A 26,090-nucleotide genomic window follows, 5' to 3' on the forward strand; every position below is an offset into this window, starting at 1 on the left:
TGGTGCTGCTGAAACAAAAAAAAACCAACAACCTGATAATGCAGAGACCTTTAGGAAGCAGAATTTCTCGATCTCCCAAATAAAAACACAAAACAAACCCTGTTCAACTACATTCTACCTAATATTTCTGCAGAAGCCAGGAGCCCATGGCACGTCTGCCTGCTGCCAAGACATGCTGCTGCTGGGGCTGTGCTTGCTTTGCCTCCTTCCTGTCACTGTCAGTTTGGTGACAGGCAGGAGAGGAGAGCTTTGCTGTGAACAGCCTCACCAAAATGCCCCGCAGAGCTGTGCACTGCTGACGGCAGCTGTGAAGCTCATGCTAACGACACCCTTGTGCTTCTCCAAAACTCTTACAGCCATATGTGCCACTGAACTGATCCCCAAATATTCAGTCATCAGCGCAGCTTTCTTCCCTCCAGCTAATGACCTTATTCTGGAAGGCCATTAGAAGCATTTAAAGCAGAAGGAAGCAGCCTCCTTACATCTGTCAGCACAGCACAAGCTCTTCCTCTCCTTGTCCTGAACTGCACAGCACGGAAGTGGTGGAGATGGGACAAGGTCATGAGCAGTGTGGTATTGCTGAGCCACACCTGCTGCTTCTCTCTTAGGGCTTTCTATCTCAGCAGTGCATTCTGTTTTCTTCCTTCTCTACCTGTGGGATGCTCACTTGAGGGTTGCAATACTTTCCCCAAAGACTAGTTTCATAAATTAATATGTATTAGCACCTCTTCCCTCTCCCTCCTCTGCTCCCTCGCATCTGCAGGGGTTGCATCCAGTTCCCTGGGTTTTTGCTTCTCATAAGGAGGTACCAAAATAGCTGCAGAGATGGTGAGAGAATGGTGGCTCCTTCACAATGCCATAGGGTTCATGGGCATTTGAGGAAAAACAATTTAGTGTGTGACTCATGGCTAAATTCTCCAAGGAGAAGAGCACAGTGGTGTTCTGTATCCCAAAAGACAGCAAAATCCTGGATGCAAAAGGCCTCAAAGTCTGCAGAGAGAACCCTACATGCAGCATTCTCCTGTTCCCATGGCCACAGATTCACATGCACTTCCTCATGAATTTAATAGGATTGTATATGCCGAGCTATAGAAATGTGAAGGTCACCAGACAGTATCAAGCACGCGAGCAGATGATAACACAAACAGCACTAACATGTACGCAAACTGAGGGCATTAAATTCCCTGTAGGCTGTACTCTACCACTGCATTCTGATGAAGGTTTAGAAAAGAGATTTTCGTGCTCATTCCAGAAGTGTATGACACAGAACCATGGGCACAGCTTTTTTCAGATTTAAATTAATCCAGACAATTTTAAATTCATGTGCAAATAAAGCAGTAATGGGAACATTCTTGACAATTTTAATTATATTGGAGTAAGACACATAATGGATGAAGACATAAGAATATCAAGTTTAGCATGAAAAATTAGGTTTTCATAGGCATCATTTCCATACATTTTAAGCTCCAAAATAATGCCCCCATACTGCAGAGCTAGCTTCAGCTCTGACATAGGAAAGGTGAACCCAGCTTTCCATCCTTGCTGTTACAAAACAAAACACTTCTGCTTGCTGTTCCCCACGCTGTTTTTCTCTTGTTGGGCACTGCAGCAATGCTCTTTGGGCAGCTCTGAGACAGAACTGAGCCCCAGCAGCTACCCAGCTGAGTCCTCCATCTTAAACCAACGCCTTTGCCTCTTCTCTAAAATTCTTTCCAAAATCCTATCAGAGCAATCAGCAAAAACAATTACATGCCTGGATGCCAAGCACCCCCGTAAGCCTCCCACTTTCTTCTTTCTTCCATCACTAAAAGCACTCCCAAGAAAATCCTCCCCATATCATTTCAACTCAATAATAAAAGGTTTTGCCACACAATTTCCAAACTAACACCCAAGTTCACAACTTTACTCTTGTCTATTCCTATAACCTCTTTTTTTTTTTTTTTTTTTAAATTTCATTCCATTTCCTCTCTTCTGGAACCTATTACTTCCTGCTTTTTCTATTTACTTCTTCAAGAGCAGAGAAGATTCACATGTTGAGAAAAACTAACCGCTTCTGTGAAGAACATTATTTCTAAGGATTGGAAATCATTTTTCTGATTAGCAATTCAGGAAGCTTTGTAATTTCTGCTTGTCTTTCTAAATAGATCCTTGAAAATTGGTGTGTTCATTCTTTTATTTCTTTTGCATCCTTCCTTTTTTGGCTTCTCAATGAGAAAGGAAATGGAGGAAAAAAGGCAAGAGGAAGGGAAGGATAAGAAATAAGTTGTAAAAGCAAGAAGTCCACAAAAGCAACACAACTAAACAGGAACAGCATTAAAAAAACAAACTCTTTGGAAGTGTTTTTTTCAATTCTGTGTATGGAAGTTCTGTTAAATCTCCAAGCAACTGAACACCCAAAGGGCAGTAAATGCACGTTCCATCTCCTGTGCTGGCACAACCTACGCTGCCTTGGTTGGAGGCACACAACCAGTTCACCAGCAAGAGCCCAACTGCTTTAATATGTGGGGAACTTACCAACACCGAATGGATCATGCCTATTAAAATGCATCACTATATGTAGTACAGCATGTGAACACCTGAAGTGTCTGTTTAAATACAAGCTCATAAAGCACCTTCTGTTACAAATTCAACCCTCTCCCCTCACTCCCCCCAAAAAAAAGTACTTCATCCTTACACACCTTCCTTTATGACAGATGTTTTGTAACCTGCCCTAATTATTTTAAAGGTAAAAATGTCTCTCTCCCTTGGATAGGTCTAATTCTTGTTCTTAGAGGAAGATAAACAAAAAACAGAAGCTTGGCAAAGAAAAAGCTGCCATCACTACAAGGCACTGTACTGCTTTTGCTGCTCAAGCTACTACATGTCGCTATGGGCAGGATGGCAATTGAGAGGAATGTTTGGCCATTTGGAACTGGCAGGTAGTTTTGTGTCCTGGAAGAGCTCAGGGGAGACTCTGCAAGAGAACAACATCAGAGCAACACTGAGAGTCCCTGTTTCTTTCTTAACTGTCAGGCCAGTAGATGTGGTCAGCAGGTCAGAAGTCTAGCCCATTCACCAGCATCAGATACAGAGCAATGCCGGCCTCCCTCTTATACTTGGCCCAATCTCATGCTTGCAACTCTGTTTATTTTCCCTTGCCTAGTATGATACTTACAGTCAGTTTTCACAATCTCAACAATAAAAATTCAAGTGAAAACACAAGTTTTGCTAACAGGCAAACTCAGAGCTTACTCTATTCAGCTGTCTCACAAGTGGAAAACAGGCAACAGCCAGATCGGACTGCTCACAAAGCAATATAAGAACTCGGCATTTAGTCTTTAGTCTACAAGCAGCAGTGTTGAAGGATATTCTGGAGATGTTCAGCTTCCCCATCCATGGAGCTGCTTGATCATTGTTCCACATCATCAGCAACCAGAGAGTGGGCAACAACTCGCAGCCTCCCTTGATTGCCTAATTAGGTGGGGGGATGGCAGCGGGAAGAGAATAATCATACAGTGGTGTCAGGATCTGACACTTTAATTAATGAGATGTGAGTCTCTTAGAGCCACATTCCCCCTCCACTGTGAATTCTGCAGTGTACCTGAAAGCAAATCCTGCTCCAATGAATGGGGGCTTTCACATGCCTCAATCCCTAACAACCTGAAAGCACTTTGGAAAAAAAACAACATGTTTTTGTATTAGTTGTAAAACCTAAAAAACTAAAATCGACTTATTTTCCTACCACTTTCACTGGTCTATTCCAATTTGCATAGCATGTCCACTGTGTTTTTATAGAGGGAACTGTGAGAAGCCCAGAGATCTCAGCAACATTACTGTAACTTAAAGTGAGTCCCAAAACATTTCTGGGCTTCCAGACAAACTCCTTGTCAGGGTATTAGCAGTGTATTATTTCCACTGCTAAAAACACAAGGCAAAACAAAATGATCCGTTATGTTTCTTAAAAAAACAAACACATAGCCATGGAGCTGGAATATTACATTTCATTAATACTACCTGTATGGTACATACATTCTCATTAAAGACTAAACATGTAAACCACTTTTTTAGTTTTCTTGCTGTTCACTAATGAGTATACTCCAATATGAATCTCTCTTTGCATTTCAGATTTGAGGTTTTTTTGTCTTCATGGAATCACCAAGGTTGGAAAAGACCTCCATGACCATCTACTCCAACTGTCCACCTACCACCAATACTTCCCCACTAAACCACGTCCCCAGGTACAATGTCTAAACATTTCTTGAACTCCTCCAGAGATGGTGACTCAACCACCTCCTTGGACAGCCCATTCCACCACCTGACCACTGAAACCTTTCCTAATATCCAACCCGAACCTTCCCTGGCACAACTTGAGGCCATTCCCTCTGGCTCTATCACTAGTTATGTAGTAGAAGAGGCTGACCCCCACCTCGACACAACCTCCCTTTAGGCAGTTGTAGAGAGTTATAAAGTCTCCCCTGAGCCTCCTTTTCTCCAGACTAAACAATCCCAACTCCCTCATCTGCTCCTCATCAGACTCCCTCAACAGAGCCCTCACAGTTTAACTGCCATTCTCTGTTTATTGTTTTTGTTGTCATTTTTATCTTTTAATTTTGTACAGAGTAAATAGTTTGGTTTGTCTTTGAGATCTGTAAATATCAAAAGCTAACTCACAAATCACACTGTATTCTCAATTCCCAAGTACCGCACTGCTGCTCTCCAAAAAGTGCTTCTAAAACTTTCTAAAAAAAGATATTAGAAAGAAATCAGATAAATTAATGAGAAATCAGGAGTTTTAAGATTAAGGTCACTGAAATCCTTGTATTCATTTCATACCAATTGAATATAATGGGCTTCAAATTAGGGTGCTGAGGCCCTGGCACTGCAGCCCAGAGCTGTGGTGCTCCATCCCTGGAGGTGCCCCAGGCCAGGCTGAATGGGCCCTGAGCTGGTGGGGGGCAGTGTTGCTCATTGGGGGGGGTGGGACTGGGTGGGTGTTAAGGTCCCTTTGAACATAAACCATTCTGTGATGCTATAAGTAATGAACTTATAGCATCAGAGCATATACATCACAGTTCATAAGGCTCATAAGACTATAATGAGCTGATCACGCTCAAACAGAAACAAATTCTAGTCAATCTACCTATCAAGTAAATTCAATAAATACAAGAGAAGTAAGGGGAGAAAAACTGTCCAGATATAATTTCATAAAATTTGAAAGCCTTCACGAAATTTAATGAAAAATTAATAATACACAATCTGCAGCTGGGCTATCAAACCACAAAAAAACAGCATTAATATTTCCTAGTGTCATTATAGTAACTTCTTCAAAGAGGGAAGAGCTTTTTATAAATCACTACAGAAAAGAAACAACCAAAAAATAAACCGAACCCTATTTTATTTAAGTTATGAAAATCTGTGTTCGAAACATCAAAAGCTCTAGAAGTTATTTATTTCCCTTCTCCCAGAATGCGAACAGCAAACTGAAAGACCTAATCTCTTAAAGATTTGTTTTCTTATTCGTGTATATGTGACTCAGCTAACTTTTAAAAGCAGATTTCAAAATGTCTTCATGGGACCAAAAAGCAGCACGTATAGAATAGCAATGTATGGCTGAGATGCTTCCAAAGTAGGCTATTTCTCCCTTGAATAATTGCAAGGGAACATCGGGTTTAAAGAAGCGCAGTACTTCAGAAAGCAACATTGATAATGCTGCACATAACGTCCAATGATGCAGTTTAGATAGGAAGAAAATAACACGGTAGGATTGAAACCAGGGGTAGAATTTTAAGTAGGCTATATGAAATATCCCAAATCGTTTTTAGGCTGTTTCTATTAGTATGGCGCTTTAAGATGCTTCAGTTGAAGATCCAGATAAAAGACACTTTGAGCTGCCTCAGTGTGTGCACAACACTACTTCAAAACATGCCGCTTCCTTTATTGTCATTTTACTGAAATCCTCATAAAATCCAGCAAAATGAAATAAACCCAAATCCTCGAGCACGGAAGAAACAGTTCTGATGGGTGACTTTCAAATGTAATGTTGTGTGTTTGTGAGGGGAATTCTGCCAATTTCTTGGAAGACAAGATAAATACGGCTTGTGAAATAAAAACCTATTTCTGCAATTCATCCAACTTTCATACCTGCAGCAGCACTGCTCACATCCCCTTGCAGGTGCAAAGCTGATGCTTACAGCTCCATCACTACCTATCACATTTTCAGGGCTACTTAACAGTTTTCAGGAAAAAGAAAAAAAGAAAAAAAAAGAATTCCTTGCTAAGTGGCAGAGGCTGAAGAACGCCTAAAGCATTCTGAGTCACACCTCCCCTCAGCTGGCAGTCTGAAGAAGGGCTTGGGGGCAAACCCAAGAGAGGCTCCAGCTCATAAGGTTCTGCTTCCCAGCATGGCTGCAGGGAGCCTGGTGACCCTACAGATGCAGATGAACGCGGGGCAGGGCAGCCTGACCCCACAGTGACTGCCATAATTCCTAAGGAACTTGTGGCCATGGCCCCGCGCAGAATCCTTCTCTCCAGAAGAATAAAAAATAAGGAAGATAAAAATCCAGCTCAGCTTTGCTTATTTGGCTCTAAAATACAGAGCAATCCAGACACATTCACTTTAATAATGCCCTAAGGGCTACTTCCCAGGTCCCAAGCATTATTTATTCTTTCCGATGACCTTCCAGCTTCGTAAAAAACGGGCTTAATTTCCTTCTGCACTCAAAGTGCAAAGATTCTCTCTTTAATTACCTAAGTATCTGCTGCAAGTCTTTCTAGCTGCACAAGATTGTTTCAAGCTCCTCAAATACACTCAGCCACCAGAATGTCATTCATTTCATGAATGCATGCAAAACTGAACCTTTGAACCATTTCAATCAATTAGCTTTTAATTGTTGTTTAGCAGCCTTGTAATAACTACAAATATTTTCCCAAATTCTGATAAAGCTGAACTGAGCTGTGTAATCTGGAGTTCAGCTTCTCCACAAAGACTATTTAAATACTGTTGGCATGCGTATATTTACAACATTATCTTCTGAGTAATTCTTCAGAGTTATTTTTAGAATGACAGTATTTACTGAGGGCTCCATACATCAGATTTTGGTCGACATTGAAACTATTGAAACCAGTTCATATTAAGTTCAAGTTCATGGGGGCCAGAGTTTAATCCAGAATAACTCAGCATCGCCCTATTGATTACACAGCTGCTCATCTGTCTTGGCAAACAAACAGGATGTTGAAGACCTCCTACATCTGCTTTCCCATAAACACTGGAGCATTTTGTTTACCACACACTTCTGATTCTTAATATTTCAGTACAAAAGGAATATTAAAACAATAAAATTAATTTTTAGTTACTTGTCAATACTGACAATGAATGAAAAACTATCTTGCTTAGAGGCATGCAATATTACCAGTAACAAAAAGTGTCTGGGATGCTGATGGAATGTTCAGTAAGGAATTATACATACAAGGAATTCATATATAAGGTAGAAATAAATACTTCATTGATTTTCTGATATTGGTAGCTCTAAGTTTCAGGAAAATAAGCAACAAGGTTGGCAGAATTTGGCAGGAGGGTTGGAACTGGATCCTTACGGCCCCTTCCAACCCAAGCCATTCTATGACTATGTGATTCTCCAGCTCTGCCATGTACTTACATCAATTTTAAGACTGAATTTTAGGATTGAAAACAAATAGCTCCCCATATGGTGATTTTGTACCTTAAAGGAATGCGATAGTAATTTTTGTGATTTTGTAAAATATTTACAATTCTTTCTACGGTCACTTTAATTTCTCACCTAATGAACTCTTATTAGGGTTACTAAACATATTTGCTGCTCCTCTTTAGCTCTGTCTTTTGGCAAAACTGTGAAACATCACGTGTTTGCAACTACGTTGGTGCTCAGGTAGAGCCAGAACTCCAAAGCTAATATTTAAATTGCATAACAAAGGCAGAAGAAATCCATGCCATTATATAACTCTACAGATGACAACCTTGTCTAATTCTCTTCTACAAATCTATTTGCTTTGAGTAAAGGAAAAACAAGAGTCTAAGCACTAGTTGAACCCGTAATTCTTCTTTGTATCAAAACTTGCAGCAAAAGAAAATAAAGGAAAGAGGCAAAGTGGCGGTCAGCGCGATGAGCCTTGTGGTTTCAATACAGCAGCAAACCAGCAAATCTCCCAAACCTTAGTGGATTCTTGATTCTTTTCTGCAAAGCTTCTTTATAACTGGCAGCCTGTGTTACAGGTGGCACGTTCCTGTTAAGATGAACTTTCCCTGTGGTGGTACTTGCTTTGTAGTTCTGATTCTGCCTTCAAGGACTGTAGCCTTTATTTTTTTAATTCAAGTTTTCAGCGTAACGTACAACTTAAATTACACAAAATACGAACAATTTTCCTCAGGTTTAACTGCTTCAATAGCAACCAGATCAGGAGGTATCATGCCAAATCCCCACCAGTTTGAGCAGGAGCCTATTTTGTGCATTAGAAGAATCTACTTGAGGTACTAAGTCTTCTCTCTGCTGCTTGCAAACATTTTCTCACAGAAAGTGACGAGACAGTCCTTATGCTAATTTTTATTATTATCATTATTTTCTATAAAATTTTAATGAGATTTAATTGTGAAGTGTTAAAAATAATCTCCATTCTACTTCTCAGGAAATAATAGTGTTGTGACTAAAAGAGCAACATAAAACTGATGCTTTGTAGTTTTCATTCTCGTTTTGTGACCCACGTAACCCCTAACAGTTTTGACTTGGCAAGTCAACTACCATTACAATCTTGGTGTAATTCATCACACAAACTTTCCAGGTCTTCTGTAAACCATAGGTATCACTCCGCAAACCAGTCATCTCCCTAATAGAAAATCCCAGCAGGTGTCCTCCAGACGTCAGCTATCGTAGTATTACAAGAGCAGAAAATCAGCCCTGCAACTGGGAGTAATACAAACTCAGCTCCAGAAAGCAGAACTGTTCTTACACCTGCCCTTCCTTCTACCAAACTGAAAGTGATTTCTGTAATCTTGGCAACCAGGAATCTATGTACCTGATTTGTTTTTTTTTTAAAATAAGCTCAGTTAGTTGAAGCCCAACTTTAATAACACATTATCTTTCAATTTTCATAAATCATTTAGAGAAGACAGTAACTAAAAAAGTTAGGGATCGTTGTTCCAGTGAGAGTTATATCATTGCCAGCACTGTTACAACAGATGAGAATATGAAATCCTGGGGTAAAAGTCCAGAACAAATACTTTACATCTTTGATTTTCAGAACAGAAAGTACAAATATCAGGTACACACAAGAACAATGCAACCATTCCCACAGAGTTTAAATTTATTCAATTTCATTTTTTCTTGCATCACTTGAAAACTCAGTGAGACACTGTAGAGCTGCAGAAATACAATTACCAAGATCAATTCAATGCACCATGCCATTAACACTGTTATAAAGAGACTCCAATATGAAAGCATCTCATGGACAGCACTGTATTCTGTAATACAGAGTGCAATTATGTCTAAGTTTGATTTGATGAATCTGGGCCTAAGTGGCATACAAATTCTAGATGTCTTTGTCCTCAGATATAAAGGTCAGGCATGTAAGTTAGAATTAACTTCACCCAGCAATTAACAGGATAAAACTCCCTACTAACACAGAAGGTCTTCTGTAGCAAGTGAAGTTGACACTAATAGCAACTGTATTTCAAAAACAAAAACAAAGCAAAAGAGGAAAAAAAGGCATACAAATCTTGTAATACTGATACTTACTGTGTTTAGGTAAAACATTCCTTGCCATTTTTTTTCCGCTTGATGCTATTCTTGTGACCCACACTTGTTTCAACAACAAACCTATAAAGGTACAGGGCAAAGGCTCCAAGTGTTACTTCTGATTTGGGATGTCCCATACCAGGGACCAGGGCTACCTACTCTGCTGGCTCACTCTAGAACCCCTCAAGTAACGCTTAGAAGTACAAATCTCCTATTTTCAGTCATTGACAGATTATATTTTATAGCAGAGCACAATTCAGCTACTGAAAAACCTGTAACTCCTGATGTTCCCAAGTTTTGTATTCCCTTTGTCTTTCAAAGCAAAACACTAAATCAACACTCTAAATAAATCAAAAACTAAGAAAAGAACCTCTGAGACAATTAAATGTAAGAAAATGTTTCTGTAGGATTGAAATGAAATGCATTCAGTGACCCTGGGCTGAGGCAGAATATATATTGTGACCACTGTGATGTGAACAAAACACCCTCTCAAGTATTTTTCATTTTGCAAAAGATTGCACGCACTGGGGGTCTTGTTTCAAGAGAGACTTTTAGTCCCCTCTGTAGCTCAGTCTACCCAAGTATCTGAAGAACAGAACCCACAAAGGTGTGACATCTCCTGGCTGAATACCTCATACTAAAGAAACGTCTCAAATTCTAAAAAGAAGGCTGAAAACAGACGTGTTAAACAGGAAAATGGAATTTTACATAGCCTGAACACTTCAGCTTTGCAGGCAGCAAAGTTCTTTTCAGTAAATATTATAGCAATATTCGCAAGCAGCTTCAGTGACTCAGTGGTAAGTCCCTGTATTGCCATGTGGGAAGTTTGAATGTGAATTTGTTTTCCCTGTAGGTTGCCACTTGCCTATTCCTGCACTGAAATAAAGCCCCAGGTTCTGCAGGGGAGGAATCTATTGCATCCACAGGGTGCCGTGCAGGGATGGGGCTGACCCAGAGGGGGTTTGAACAGAGTGGGCTCCATCAGAATGGCGTTTATCCACCACCAACTCTGCATAGAGCACAGACAGTGACAGGCTACCATTTCTCAGCTACTGCATATATGACCAAAAAAAAAAGTCAGGAAACGTGTTGGAAGCATTTCACAGCATTCTTCTGTGCTGCACACACGGACAATGACCTTACTCCTCCTCATCTCCTCCCAGTCTTCCTGCTACCTTCCAGCAGGGCAGCATGTTAAGTCACGAGTATGTGATCAGTACAAGAAGCTGCTTCTACAAAGAGCAGTGAAAAGGGATGATCCTGAGGCTAAGTGGACAGGGCTGAAGAGGTATGGGGCCATTTTCTGCTCAGCATTAATCTAGCCTATAGATGACCTAGCTGAAGTTTGACACACTTAATTTAAAGGGTGGTAGAATTTCCTTCTTGCTTTAGAGTCACAAAAAAGACTCCAGAAATTACTTTAACTACTCATTTTCAGAGTGCTACAAAACGTGTCAACAGAGGCAAAAGTGGGCACTGTAGGAGGGAGGGGAGGAGGCTGCTAAATTACTCCTGCATTTTATTCAAAAGGTTAGGGAAAAAAAAAAAAAAAGCAAACAAATAAACAAACAAACAACAAAACCAACCAAAACCCTTAGAAAAAAAGAAACTGATGAAAACTAACTGAAGGATTTGATTAACTTTGCAGTGACGCTGCTGTGAAATTTCTGCAGTACCATGCTCAGCACAGTGAAAAAGGTACGCTGGTTACCTCACTCAGGAGAAGGTGCTGTGATGGTATCTGAATGGGCTTCTCCTGTGATGAAGCAAAAGACCCAGCCTGGAGGTTGCAGAGCTGGGCTGGACTTCACACTGCCTGTCAAGGGCTCCTGACCATGAGCCCAGAGGGTGGAATAAAACCAGCTTGATGCTGGGCTCACAGTTGATGAGGATCCTTTCTGCTCTCACTACCTCAAGAACAAATGAAAATGACCAAGCTCAGAAAATAGACCCGAACAGAAAGTATACTATATGTTCTGTAATAAGGGAAGCAAACTAAGTAAGCCATTTGGTTCAATTAAGACAAGCCAGTATGGGAGCAACTTCATTATCCAATTTGGATCCCAAACCACAATTTTATTTGCTGATACTCTCGTGCTCTTAGCTCCCGGGAACACTAAATTAATCTCTCAGGTCCATATTCAATAAAAGCTCCATGCTGTTTTGGCAAGACAGAGCTTTCATCTGTATGTAGCTTATTCAATGAGGGTGGTGATAGAGCTGAGGAAAGCAAAGTACGTAAAAGAAGACCTGCATGTTCTGTCCCTGTAGCCCAGACACCCACTTCAGCCCCCAGAGCAGCCTGAGGGGCTGGGCTTGAGCAGCAGAATGCAGAACCCATCGGCTGGGTACACAAAACCTGTGCACAAGCAGAGGTGTAAATGTGAGAAGACACCTTTGCTGCAGGCAGGACAGGAGCAAGACAAGGAATTTCCTGATTAATTTTCCTCTCTAAATTTCTTTTTCCTTCTCCTCTCAGAGAGAGTGGAGAGAATGACAGATGGAGGTTGAAATCAAAAAACAAAACCAAAAAAATGGAGCATGTTTGTCACAGGAAGCTTGCAGTTTTATATGACACAATACAAAGCAATTATTCACTGAGGTGAAAATGCGGAATGACAATGACCAGTTTCATTTAAATAAAGATGACCTCAAAAAAGGCAGAGCAACAAGCTTGTTTATTCCTGTTCTATCAGAAACTGTGTTTCATCTATGCCAGCTGAGAACACAACAAAGCTTGAGTATCACCACCGACCTGTGAAAATCATGTCCTAGCAAAATAGGATTTCAGTTATTAAATGGATTATTAACTTTCACAGATTGCAGCTAGGCAGCTGAGAATCCTTACAAAACGGTCATTTAGAAGAAATCCTAGTGTTTTTCAACGACCAACAGAAAAATATTGGCCATGAGTGATGACAAAATAACCACCCGCTAACACGTGCCAAAATCAGCTCCATCATATTGAAACTGGAGGCCAGCTACAAAAAGAAAGGAGTGGAGCTGGCCAACCGGCTCAGCTGAGCTTTATTTACAGAAAATACAAACCCAACTGTAAAAAAGGCAAGTCCTGCATGCCCTGAGTGTGGAATCCGCCACAGCCCTTTGTATAAATAGTACTTCCCCTACTCCCAGGAGAAGAGTCGTGTCTCTTGCCAGCAGTGTTCTCTTCTGCCATATCTAATGCAGAGCACCCATGTCTGGGCCCACCGGCCAAGCTGAGTAGTTAATGGCAATGAGAGATGAGATGTGTTGGAACAGGCTGCCCAGACAGGCTGTGGATGCCCCATCCCTGGAGGTGTTCAAGGCCAGGGTGGATGGGCCCTGGGCAACCTTGTCTAGTAAACGGGGATGTTGATGGCCCTGCCTGGCATGTGGGTTGGAGCTTTATGATCCCTGAGGTCCCTTCCAACCCGGGCTATTCTGTGATTCTGTGAGAAATCCTTCTGAGAAGCAAGCTGCTGGGACTGAGCAGTTTTAAGCAGAGAAATGCATGCACAGAATTTGCCCACGGCTATTCAACACTGTGCTCAAGCACAGCGAGTTTGGGAAATGCTGTGTTTAAACAGTGGAAGTGAATCACTTTAAACCAGATGTGATGAATCGGTATAACATCATCTTTATATTAATAATATTAAAAAATAATCATTGCTAAATTGATGGGCCATGAATAGGTGATTACAGAGGATTGCACGAATAAGTTTCAATGATGAACAGAAGATTAATACAGGAAAAAAAGTTAATAGGCACAAACAAGGATAAAATTGCTTATGAAGATAAATGATAGTTTCCTTTTTATTGGAAAATGTGATGCTACAAGAAAATACAGGATACTTAGGATAAATACTAGAAATATACATTATCACTGTATATCTGCTGTATTATCTGCATATATTATCTGCTGTATCCATTTCTTACATAGCTGAAGAGAAAAGCACACAAGGCCAGCCCTTGCTTAAGCCATGCTCCTTCTATGCACAGAAGACACAGAAAATTTTCATGTCACCTTCAAGGCTGCCCCATCCCTCCCTCAACCAGCAACATCTCAGTGGGGCTCTCCTCACCTTCTGCTTGGGGAGAGTGAATTGACCAGGAACACAGCCACCTCTGCTGCTCTCCATCAGTACCGTGCTCCTCCCTGCCATATTGAGTAGCTGGAAACCACCATACAAGCTACATGAGACATCTCCATGTTAGCCAAGAACTAAGAAATTCTGCCCTTAAGTGCCTGACTTTCCAAGACCCCACCATAATAGTACCACCAAATGGGAGTGTTTAGAACTGCAAAAAGTGTCCTCACATCTGTGCTGACATGCCTAACCCCTCATAAAGACCTTGATATTTGGCTTTAGACACTTGAAAAGTGATTTAAAGAAAGGACTTAGGTAGGGAGGAAAATGCTTAAGGACTTTGCTGCTGGCTTTAGCATAGTGAGCTGACTGCAAAGGCAATGCCTCGGAACAAAATAATTGCTAGGGAGAAGGTGGGAGGACAGATGTGAGACTCCAGCAATGCTGATGACAAACAAGGTAACAGGGCAGGTTTTTAAGACTCCAGCTCTGAAATTAAAAGGAGTAGCTTAATGAAGAGGAAAAAAAAGATGAAGCTAAACAAGCAGAGTAGCGCAGGAGGACTGGGTGAGATGATGCAGATGAGGGAGCAACAGCTGTGGCGTGGATGGCAGCTCGGTCAAGCAAGCAATGGGCTGGGTGCTGCATTGCTGCCACTTGAACGGGAGCTGAAAGCACCAAGAGGCAAGGACCTGCTGCACTGACTTCTTCTGGCTATGCTGTGCCCTCACTCGTGTTATTGTTCAGAGTGAAATCAAAATGACTGATGTGTTTGAAAGACCTACACATCCAGAGCAGCTCTCACACATGTGCATGACTCGTCCTATAGCTATACAACACCATGCAACTTCAAAACCAGATCTGCACTAAGCACGGTAAAAACTGCATTCAGAAAACGTAGTCTGTCCTGTGAAACAACAGGGCACACACACAATGAAACACTTCAGCATTAAACCCATGGATGTTTTCAGGGAGGAACAAATTACGCACTTTGAAAAGGGAAGTGATTAAAAACATACCAAATTAAACCAAACCATAGGTAGTAAGATTATATGAGGAGTAATTTTTGTTGCACTTGAAGGATAAACTGTATTACCTTCCATTAAAATCTATAGTAAGCTGATTACAAATAATTACTATAGCTTAAATATGCACTTAATCTGAAATGCCAGCCGAGAGCGAGGTGGGATGCTTTAGGCAGGGTGCTGGATGCTACGGAGCAGACATAGAAAACTTTAGAGCTCTGCAAAACCAGCACAGACCCTGTCAATATTCTTTGCCTACAACAGAGCAGCCATCTCAGGGTGCGCAGTATCTGCTGAGGTAGCCATGCCATCAGAGCACACCCTGTAGCAGCAGACTTGCTCTGACCCACGTTCTTTACCATACAACACATTTCTGTTGCAGCTCTCATAACTTTACCCAACAAAGGTTACACAGTGGCTGGGTGAACACTTGAGCATGGAATCTTTTGCCCCATACCAGCACTACCACTGCAAGCACAACCAACCTGCAACAATCTCTCAAGACACATTTAGGGCAAAAATGTATTTTGCCATCCAGTTGTTGACGGGCTTTACATAAACTGCCGCCTTATATACAGTCATCAGATTTAACCAGTGGCATCATGCTGTTTAAATGCAGGGTATGGATAAGTGCAGCCAAACAATTAATACAAGATAAATTTTCCATGTTGCAATTAATATTTAATTAACTTGTGCTGCCTTGTACTCCAGCAGCCTCTTAACACACAGGGAACAGGTACAGCTTCAAAGTGCTGAAAGAATAATTACCACTCTGACTGGGTCCTGAACATAATGTCACTCTACTGCATTTTTCTGACAAATACATAAGAGACAGTTTTACAGATTCTATGGCATTTTCTTTTGTTTAATACTCTGTGTGGGCAAGAAAAGAAAAAAGAGGTTGCAGTATAATCTATGATACCACTTAATATCAATACTACAACACAAATGAAGGAATATTGAAAGTCGCAATGTTTCTTCCGACTAGTTATCCCTTTTTGTTTTCTCTTAAGTCATATTTTTGATGTTCACAATGCAAATGGATGGTTTTTCTTTCTGAAAGAAAGGGAACCCAAAGCACTGCCAACTACAAGATCAAGATTCATTTCAAACTTAAGAGACAATTACAGACAAAAACTAGGACTCCTCCCTACAAGGAAAACCCTGAGACCAGATATAAACAGAAGAAGGTAAGCAATTAAAGACCTGTACATAGGCACACGCTTTAACATATCTCCGAGAATACAAGAGGCAAACTAATGGTTTATAAATGTAATTAAAATCATTACGTTATGATAGCAGTCCACACAGCAGTCAGGCTTTGGGTACTGCAGAAGTTGCAGCTGTTTGGTAAAGGTGTACCAAAGAAAGACCTCAAAACCAAGTAGGTGACAATTAATTCCCATAGCCTAAGATGCAGAGAAAAACAATTTAAACAATCTGCAAAAACCAACATTTTAGATTCAGTTTTTCATTACCTAACACAGTCTTAAAGTGAATTAACACAGGAAGCCTGAAGTATCCATAGTACTGACACTGGATGTTTTCATTTGAATTGGATCTTAGAGTGATGGCCACGACTGTTCTCTAGTTTTTTTCTAGCACTTGCTGACCTGTGGACAAGTGCTGATGTGAGAAGGTTGGGAAATGTAGATACCAACAAACGAATTAGAACCTGTAACCTTTTATTCTAACATTTCAACCACCGCTCATCTTTAGAGAAATCCATTTTCAGTCTTCTCTCGACAACTTGTCCTGGACAAGTTTTAAGCTAAGAATCAGCTCATTTACACTATTAAATCACCAAAAAAAAAACCACTAATGAAAATTGACTGTGTCATATTTATTGGGCAACTGATGTACATCTTGAGCATCTGTGACTGTGCAAACACACCCAGGCTTTGACATAAATGCATTTGCAACACGCACTAGTAGATTGATTGATATACTAATGCTTTAGTGCCTAAAGTTTGATCTGCTCAGCACCAGTTTGGAAAACCATATGTATCCTCTGTGAGACGAAGATTTCATGTAAGTACTTAAAATTTATCCTGTTCTCAGAATTAAATTGCCAAATAATTGATTTTAACAGGACACCATAATAAGAATGCTTCACAGAGCAGCAGAACAGATACCAAATGCAAGAGGTGCAGTGCACTTTACAAACATTTTTTCCAGGGAAAATGACATCACGTCTTGACGGGTCTCGGTCAGACACTCTCATACACTGGGCATTTCAGACAAAATGGATTATATGTTGTCATTTTTCTTTTAGAAGTTGCTGCTGCATTGCTGGACAACTGTATGCTACCCATTAACGTTCCTCATCTGCCTCAAGGTTCTCAGCTGGCATGTTAATTACACCTATCAAAACAATGCCAGTAAACGAGACAAGCAAAATGGGATTATCAGATATAGCTTTATACTTGTTCTGGCTCCATAATGGCCTCTCGTTTTTAATCCACATGCCTGACCACAAGGCTAATATTCAGGCTATCGATGCAAGCTAGCATTGCACTTGGGGACAGGATCCAGACCTCGTGGAGAATTCTCTCCACTTCCTTTGCAGTCCAACCACAGACAGATCATCAGACCAGAAGACATCTAAGCTTCAACAGAGCAATGCTTTTAAGCAATTTTCCACCAACAAGCAAAACTGCATGAACACTGGAAAAGAAAATGAACATCATAGCATATTAAGGAGTTAGAAACGAACTCTGGTTAGTGCAGGATCTAAGGAGGGAAGGGACAGACTTCCCTCCAACATAAGGGGTCTCTCCCCATTGCAGACTGGAAGGAGATAGTGCCCCTGCATCTGCTTATAACTTGCCTATACTTTGCTTTGCACAACAGTGATAGCATATACGGTCTTTATGTTCTGGTCCTCCTCATTTCTGCCTTCTCTGTATTCAGTATGGAGCTCAAGCAAGCAAAAGTCATATGCTCTGTAGCTCACTGAATGAGTGATCTGTATTAAGTACAGCTTGAAAGACATGTATAAATGAAGAAGTCAAACCTGGGAGCTTTTAAAACAAAGATCAGATTCCCAACTCCACCCCAAATCCAAACATTAACTGGAAGCAGGAGGACTTTAAGATAACCTTTAGATTGAGTTCACCAACCACTGCATACTTTAATACCCTGGGATGGTTATTGTTTAGGATAATATATGATTATTAAGTAGGTCCAAATGAGTTGGAACAAGCACCATCAGCTAATAACATAAGAGTCAGGCTCAGTTATCACCGATCGTTGTCAGGATTAGAAATAACTTCCTCTGTTTCCATATGTCACCAGCAGAATACTGATACTGTGTGCACAGATAAACAGTGCTGAGAAAGCATCTGCCTCTACCTCACTCATTTGATAACTCCTGCATTGACAACTCCCCACCCTATTTCTTTTGGTGAAGGGAAGCAATTCACTGATGTGGGGAAAAGAGAAAAAAAAAACAATGGGGGAAAAAGAAAACCTAACTAAAAAATCCAAAGAAAATTTGACCAGACAAATCCAAGATTAAACAACAGCAAAACCAATGTAGCTTTGCCCACCTGCAGAAACTTCCCTATCTCTGTGGGGTAACTGAAACACGATTTAGGTGCTTCAGAAAGAAGAGTGAGCCTGCCAACTATAGCATGTTATGCAAGAAGGCAGACTTCAGCTAATGTAGTAACAGCATCCTAAACTGTTCTGAACTCCCTGTCTCCACCACCTCGCCATCTCACTCGTTTGCTTTTCCACTTAAAACATACTGTCTTTTTTCCTTTTTTTAAGACATTTGATATGAATTTGCAAGCTATCTAGTAAAAGAAACCCATGATTATTTCATATTTATATAGGTTTCATGTTGATACAGAGCTAGGCATTTCTGGGAACCCTGCTGCAAAGCAAAACACTTCAAGGATACTGAGATCTAAAAGGCTGAATGAAAGTCAGCTTCAGGACTCAGGATTACTTTGAATATTAAAACTGATCTCTTACTTCTTAAGGCTTCCTTGAACATAGTTTTAGAAAGGAAAGCAGCAGAGTTAAGCAAACATTTCATCCTTTAAAGAAGAGGGTAAAAACAGGTTTTTTTACTCTGCAGAAATAAGTGCTACAGTTTGGTGTGTTTGGCATGGGGTAGGTTTGAACACAGACCTCTTACAAGCAAGCAGGAGAATCTGCACAAGTGTATGAGCATAACAGGGTGTTTTGGGCAGACCATACTGAGAACATCTCAGACCACACCCAACAAAAGTCACTGAAAAGTGGCTTCCAATTCATATGACCAACTTCAGATTCCTCACAGAACTAAAAATCTACATGAGGCAGATTTGATTGCTTCTTCCCAGCCATCCGCAGGCATGGCCATGCAAGTATGGGAGGTGATGCAGTACAACCTGGGTCCAGGGCACCGCAGGCTTATAAAGACAACGATGCAAATCCTCTTTCTTTATATCCATTACATTTTATGATGAGAAATTCTAGCCATGCTAGAAAATAACCACACTTATCAACATTTTAAAGTGGAGGATACAGTTGACATCAGCTGAAATACGCTGCTTCCAGAGAGCAGTTTGAAAAATGACTTGGGAAAACTGCACATATTCAGCCAGAACGTGGAAAACAGAAAGATCTGGAAAGTGTGAAGCACGATGCTTATTTCACAGCAAAATACCTACAACGTGCAGAACATTTTCCTTAAAATATTTTTACAAGAAATCCAATACCTATTTAAACGCCTTTCATCAACGTGCGCTATAGTCCAGATTACACAGTGCTGCTTCTATTAAAAACAAAGCTTAATCCGAAAAAATGTTCATGCTGTTTTGAAATATGAAATGGAAGATAGGAGCATTTTCTGTGGTAAGAAACGAATTGCTTCTCAGAGATGGATATTTTAAGATAGAGAACAAGTGGCCGATCCTCAGCTGGCGTAAATTATCACTTTTGCAGGGAGCTCTATTTTTACCAGCTGAAGATTTGCCCCTAAGCATCTGCCAGTGAAGTGGGCTGGGGAATCAAAGACATGTATACGAAAAGGAATTCATTATAAATAATGACAAGAGACCTGCAACACATTAGACAATTATAGAGAGAGAGGATTTGCGAAGCATGAAGAATGTCACACAACAAGTGAAGAAAGAGGCCAGGAAGCAGAAGAGCAGTACTGCTAACTTGCTGGGTATGGCAATGCATGCTGAGCAGGCAGTATTTTATCTCCAGAAAAGTCAGATGTTAGGTGACACCTGGTTCTCATCAAACCAACAATAAAACCACCATTCACTTTAAGAGCATCAACACTTCCTGGTTAACCTTGCTATTAAATGGGACAAGAGGGGGCAGAGCTGGCTTGCAGCACAGAGGAGCTGGGGAAGCTCAGGACTTGATACTACCCAGCAAGGAGCAATAGGAGCACCTGTCTGGAGACAGCCTCTGTAGCAGGTAGAGGCAGAGAGGAAAATAGCCTGCATAATGCTTTATTATTTTTATTATTTTTTTGCTTTCAAAACCGCCCTACTGAGACCAGTCAGGATGTGATATTTGCCCTACTGAAATCAATGCTACAACCTTCTAACCCCTGTGTCATACAACTTGAGCATTAATTGTGCTTTAGCATTTGGGCTGAGTCAGCACCCCTGGTTCCTGCCGTGGCAACCAACGACAGCTGGTGAGCACACCACTGACTGTGCTAACATCAAGACAACGGTTATTCTTAACTGCTGGATTAAGCATTTACAGACAGAGGTTTTAAGATAATTTTTATGCATGTCTTGGCTCAAGAAGCCCAGCCAGCGTATTTCAAACCACTTCCTTGATATTTGGATAGAACAGCCTCCTGCTTTGTGTGACGTGCCTGATCAGCTTCTGCCTGCGTGGCAAAACCTGTAGTGCAGTCCAGTTGAGGGCTGGTATTGTGGCATCCCCATTCACATCTTCCCGCACCTCTGAATGGCTTCCCAGGGGTGGCAGCCCTGAGCCCTCATTAGGTCTGCTTGCCTTCCCTATCACCTGTTTGATGTAACCCAGGACAGTCATGCACTGATGAATCCATAAAGCTCACTTTGGTGCTAACTGGCTGTAACAGTAGCTTTAAAATCATCATGGGTAGGAAAGTACTTGAGAAATCAGCCAGCTACAGTTTAAGCAAAATACTTTCTCCATCATTTCACACAAAGTTTGAATTAACTTAACACGATTAGAGAAAATAGGCTCTAGAGATGCTCTCTTTTCCAATGTGTTTCATTTCTGGTGATAGGAGCAGCAATTTCCCTAGTATCACTTATGTAGCAAGTATCCTTCTGCATTTGAAAGCCCAACTTTTCCTACACTGGTGGCAGACACACTGCTAATACCTGACCTGTTGCTTCATTTGCAGGAAGCAAGTGTCTGGCATTGTGGCAGACATGAGCCAAACACAGCTTTATACAATCAGGAACTTTCATTGCTTGAAACATGTTTTAATGGATCTAAGCGCAATGAGTGGCCCAATGGCTGGAAAAGAATTCTAATTACATATCATAATTGGTACTTACTTTTCCTCCAAGGATAAATTATCAAAGGTCCAGGTGCATTCCTAAATAGCCACTAATGCTCAAAACTCAATGACAGGCTTAAAACCCCTGGAGGAGGGTGATTTGGACTTAAAGTCAGAGCAGATAATTGTGTCGAGGGAACTTGATGAAACGACTGAAACCAGCAGAAGAAGACTGTTGAATTTATTCCATGTTAGATGCACCACTACCACTTCATGGGCTTTATCCTTTATGCAAACAGATCTATGCTAATATCCTTAGGACTAGCAGAAATCAAAACCAGACTAGCTTGCTATTTTTAGCACTTCGATTCTTTTCCCTGCTTTCATGTCCTTTTCAAATCTTTCGTTTATAACTCTCCCCTTTTAGCTTACTACAGTGAATACCATAGGGTATGTATCCTGGAGTTCAGGGTGCTGGCAGTACTTTCATTTCATTATTAACAGGCCAAGATAACAAATACAGATTTATTATTCAATGTCCCACCTTTCACACTATGCAAATTCACCCAGCTTGCAGCCTATGTTTGGCAGTCCTCTTTCCCAAGGGCCCTTTAGGAAGAGGCTATCAGCCAGATTAATTATTTTAACAATAGAAGCCTTTTCCTTGTGCCATTTTTTCTGTCACCATTATGTGACATAAAGCAAGGGGAGGCAGAACAAATTTATCCAGTCTGCAATATTATCAGTCCAAAGTTTCCCAGAAGCACCAGACTCAACGTGCCGGCACAAAGCTGTCATCCCTATGTGACAAGAGGCAATGGTAGCAAGTTGTGCCAGGGGAGTTTCAGGTTGGATACTAGGAAAAGTTTCTCCTCAGAAATAGTGGTGAGGTATTGGCATAGGCTGCCCAGGGAGGTGATAGAAACACTGTGCCTGGAGGTGTTCAAGAACCACAGAGATGTGGCACTGAGGGACGTGGCTCGTGGGCATGGTGTGTGTGGGTTGGTTGATCTTAGAGGTCTTTTCTAACTTCAATAATTCTATGACCAGTTATGAGGAAGAGACATCACAGCAGCTGCCTGCTCCTGGCAAGGGTCCAATGACTAACCTGGCTAGCTAGCACAGCTGAACATCACCAGCCTACAGCCATACAAAGACAACTGTTAAACAGCCAGAACTTAAGATAACTTGCTCCTGTTTGCCATCAGCCCTTACAGTACATCAGCTTCCAAATGGAAAATGCAGCGACTCATAAATTGTTTGATGTTCAGTAACTTAAGTATGGTTCATTTGCTGTTTCTGCACTCCTGACAGGCACTTGACAGGTTCGGGGTACTGGCAGCACACGTTCCCTGGGCAGCATGCACCAAAAGGACTCATCCGGACCTGCCCAGATGTCTCAGCACAGTCCTGGTTATGCAGCACCTGTTCAGGGCTGCTGGCCAGGATCTGAGCACCTGCCCAGCCCTGCCACAGCTGCAGGAAGAGATCACTAGGCCTCGGATGTAAACAAGGTGTGGTTATTGGAATAAAGAAATTAAATGCAGGCAGTGAGTATAAACATGTATAAATTATACATTTTCTGAAGAAAAACCTGAAGCGTTGCTACCTGCCCTGCAGAGGGGGTGGTTGCAGCCTTCCAGCTCCTTATTCCATATTATTCTGTGTGGTTGGGTTTTTTGTTTTGTTTTGTTGGGTTTCTTTTTTCTTTTTGCAGATGCTGGTCCCACAGTTGCAAAACAATGTGGGCACTGGAGATTAGTTCATGTGAACGGGCTGTACTGTATGTTTTATTTAGCAAGAAAAAAAACCCAAAGCAGCTGGCACTCTGTAACCTAATGTTTACAAAATGATAATAACCTCAAAGAAACGCCAACAGGAACTTAGCACGAGTTCAACAAATCACCTTCAAAGTGGCATTCTGACACAATGGTGTCAAAACACATTTCCCTTCTCACTGAAACAATCCTATTATTTCATACTGAAAAACGTGGGGGAGAAAAGTGCTCTTAAAGCCATGAAAAAACTGCATATTTGTATGACTAAAGTGGCTGGGTAAAGGTGGACTTCTTTGGGAACAAAATCTTGATGGCAAGGACTATTTGATAGAGAAAAAAACTACAGGATTATCCCAAAGGTTGGATCCACATCAGTATAAATCCATGACAAGACAACGTAATCTCAATGACTTCAACTGGCGCCAGATCATAATCCTTCCGATGAGACGAAAAACATCTTATGCCCCTATTAACTGCCCCTTTTCAACACCATGACAAGGAATTGGGAGTCAGCAAAAGAAGTTATTTTCATACTTCAAAGAAAGGAGCCAGCATAAGATTACATGGGTACAAGCACTTTGATAAGAAAGCTTAAAATGGCACCAGGCAGCGAACAACAAGGCATCACTTCCACGGAGCCTGAGCTACTGTGACAACGTTCTTCCTTACAGGGAGAACAACACAGTTTCTTTGTAGAAGAATGTTAGTAGTTTCTGTTCTTTTATGACTGTTTATCAGCCATATGCTTTGCAGCAGTTTCTCTCTCTAAACTGGGATATGGTGTTAGTGTTATTTAAAAGCACCACAAGAGACGGGGCATACATCAAACATGAAAATGGCAATCAGATGTGGCTTGCCCAAAGTGAAAGAGAAAAGTGAACTAAGAGCGAGCTTAGCTTCAGCCTGCCACCTTGTGCAGAATTTGCATGATTTTCAGACACCAATTTCTTAATTTGGCAAAGACTGCAGATTAAGATGCAAGAGGTTTAGTGCCTTCAGTATGCAAGCTGACCCATATCCTCAGAGGAAAAATGAGAACATCTGATCAAGAAAGGGAGCTGGCTATGCTCTAGCAATCAGGAGAGCTTACCAGTTCGATAGCACAATATAGATTTGCAACTTAATGCTTAGTGAAATATCACTACCACATCTTCTCCAAAGAGGCAGTGCTTATGGAGTAGAAGAAAAACATTTTAAGGGGGAAAAAAAAAAGATACTCAAGTCTCTTCCACAAAGAAAAATTAAGGACTAGTTCAAGTTGCACTTCTTTTCCATGGGAACCATTTGACAGCTCTATGCTGTTTCTCTGCACAGTATGCACAGTTCAGACATGCTTGGACATGGCGCATTCAGAGACCTTGGTGCAGCCAAGGCTGGGTTGCAAAAGTAGCTGGCCCAACCTATTGAACTCCCACAAAGAATATAATAAGGCTCTGTACAGAATTTTAGGGTACAGGTCATAAAAACAGGGTGTGAAGGACCTCTCCCAGCTCTACTTTCCTATGCAAGCCACAAGAACAGCATGATGACTCCCCAGAGCAGCCAAAGATGGAAAGTCTGTAAGGTGAGCATATCACATACCGCTGGAAATGGTATGTGAGACTGGCTGCCAGTGAGACTAACCATGCTTCTTTTGTGGAAGTCCAGTATGGATGCCCTAACTTAAAGCAGGAGGGAATGGATTAATGTCACTGGCTATCAGTATATTAGCAAGTGGTGAGGATGCTAGGTGCAGATCTGCGCTGCAAAGATGCTGCTGCTCATGCTGAAACCTTCACATTCAATCCTTATGCATCTCAGGGCTGAGGATGGTTGTCTGCTTTAGCACTGCAGCTAGACACTCATTAAAAGTGGGAGTGCATTAGGTATGCACCTAGAGAACAACTTCTGATTTAGTTTCATCCAGTTTGTGTACGCTGAGCCTGCTCTGCAACATGAAACAAATCAGGGGAGATTTGCCTCAAAGCGCACTCCTGAAGCACTAGCATGCACAAGCCTTCTGCTGGCACGAAAGGAGGCAGCGAAGCGTACCTGTGTGGCACAGGCTGCTGGCTGCACCGGTCCCGCAGGCAGGCGTACAATGGGCTCACTCTGCAGAGCTGCAGAACGAGAAGCAAACCAAGCTGCTGATAAACAGCAAAACAACACTCAACAACGAGCAGCTGCCATAGCCAAGAATCAATGCCACTCGACTCCGGGAGTTACAAGAAGTTCCCTCACCCTGATACAAAAGAAATGTCTGCTAAGAAAAATAACCTGCTGCAAGTGTTAACATTTAAGGGTGACTGGTAGTGTGAACCTAGGTGTGCACCCAGATGTAGTCACACTGTTTTACAGGGATGAACAAGTGTGTGAATGTGTCGCCTGAAAACACCACCACCAAGGGACAGCAACGGCTGTGCACTCAGATACTTTTATATCACAAATTAATATTCAAAATATATAGAAAACAGAACAAACACAAACCATGATCTGGAAGCACACCAGGATGGGGATGGATGGGGCCCTATGCAGCCTGAGCTGGTGGGGGCAGCCCTGCCCATGTCTGGGGGAAGGAAGTGGGTGGGCTTTAGGTCCCTTACAATACAAGCCATTCCCTCGTTCTAGGCTTACTTCTAAGAATCTGCTCACAGACGTGGGCACCTTTTGTTCACCTCCGAAGCCATCTGGGCTCAGGGAGGTAGCTGCCACCTTTCATTTCCACCTGGGTCTGAACAACACACCTGCAGGTTGCTCTGCAGCACACCAGCCCATTAGCCACACAAAGGCATTTCTACCTTCCCAAAGAAGCTGAAGTCAGATTTGCAGATTTTTGGAAGAAAAATAAAATAAAATAGATATAATTACCACGCAGTAGTGGCACATAAATACCCCCCAGGAAGGTTGAAAATTAACATTCCTTAAAGGGTTTCCCGAGCTTTTTTGCTTGATAAAAATATCTGACAAGGGTGGGAAAAAAAGAAACCCTCCGCAACATAAGCAGCATGCAGTCCTTTTGCCGCATAATACATTTC

General features: G+C 41.5%; 1 protein-coding gene across 7 annotated transcripts in view; it reads right to left on the reverse strand.

The window, feature by feature from the left end:
- Positions 1–26,090, reverse strand: part of PLCB1 (phospholipase C beta 1) — a 346,674-nt gene that overhangs the window by 199,532 nt on the left and 121,052 nt on the right. The window lies entirely within an intron of this gene.

This window comes from Coturnix japonica, chromosome 3, assembly GCF_054131305.1.
Source record: "Coturnix japonica strain WE chromosome 3, WE-NBRP24, whole genome shotgun sequence".
NCBI lineage: Eukaryota > Metazoa > Chordata > Aves > Galliformes > Phasianidae > Coturnix > Coturnix japonica.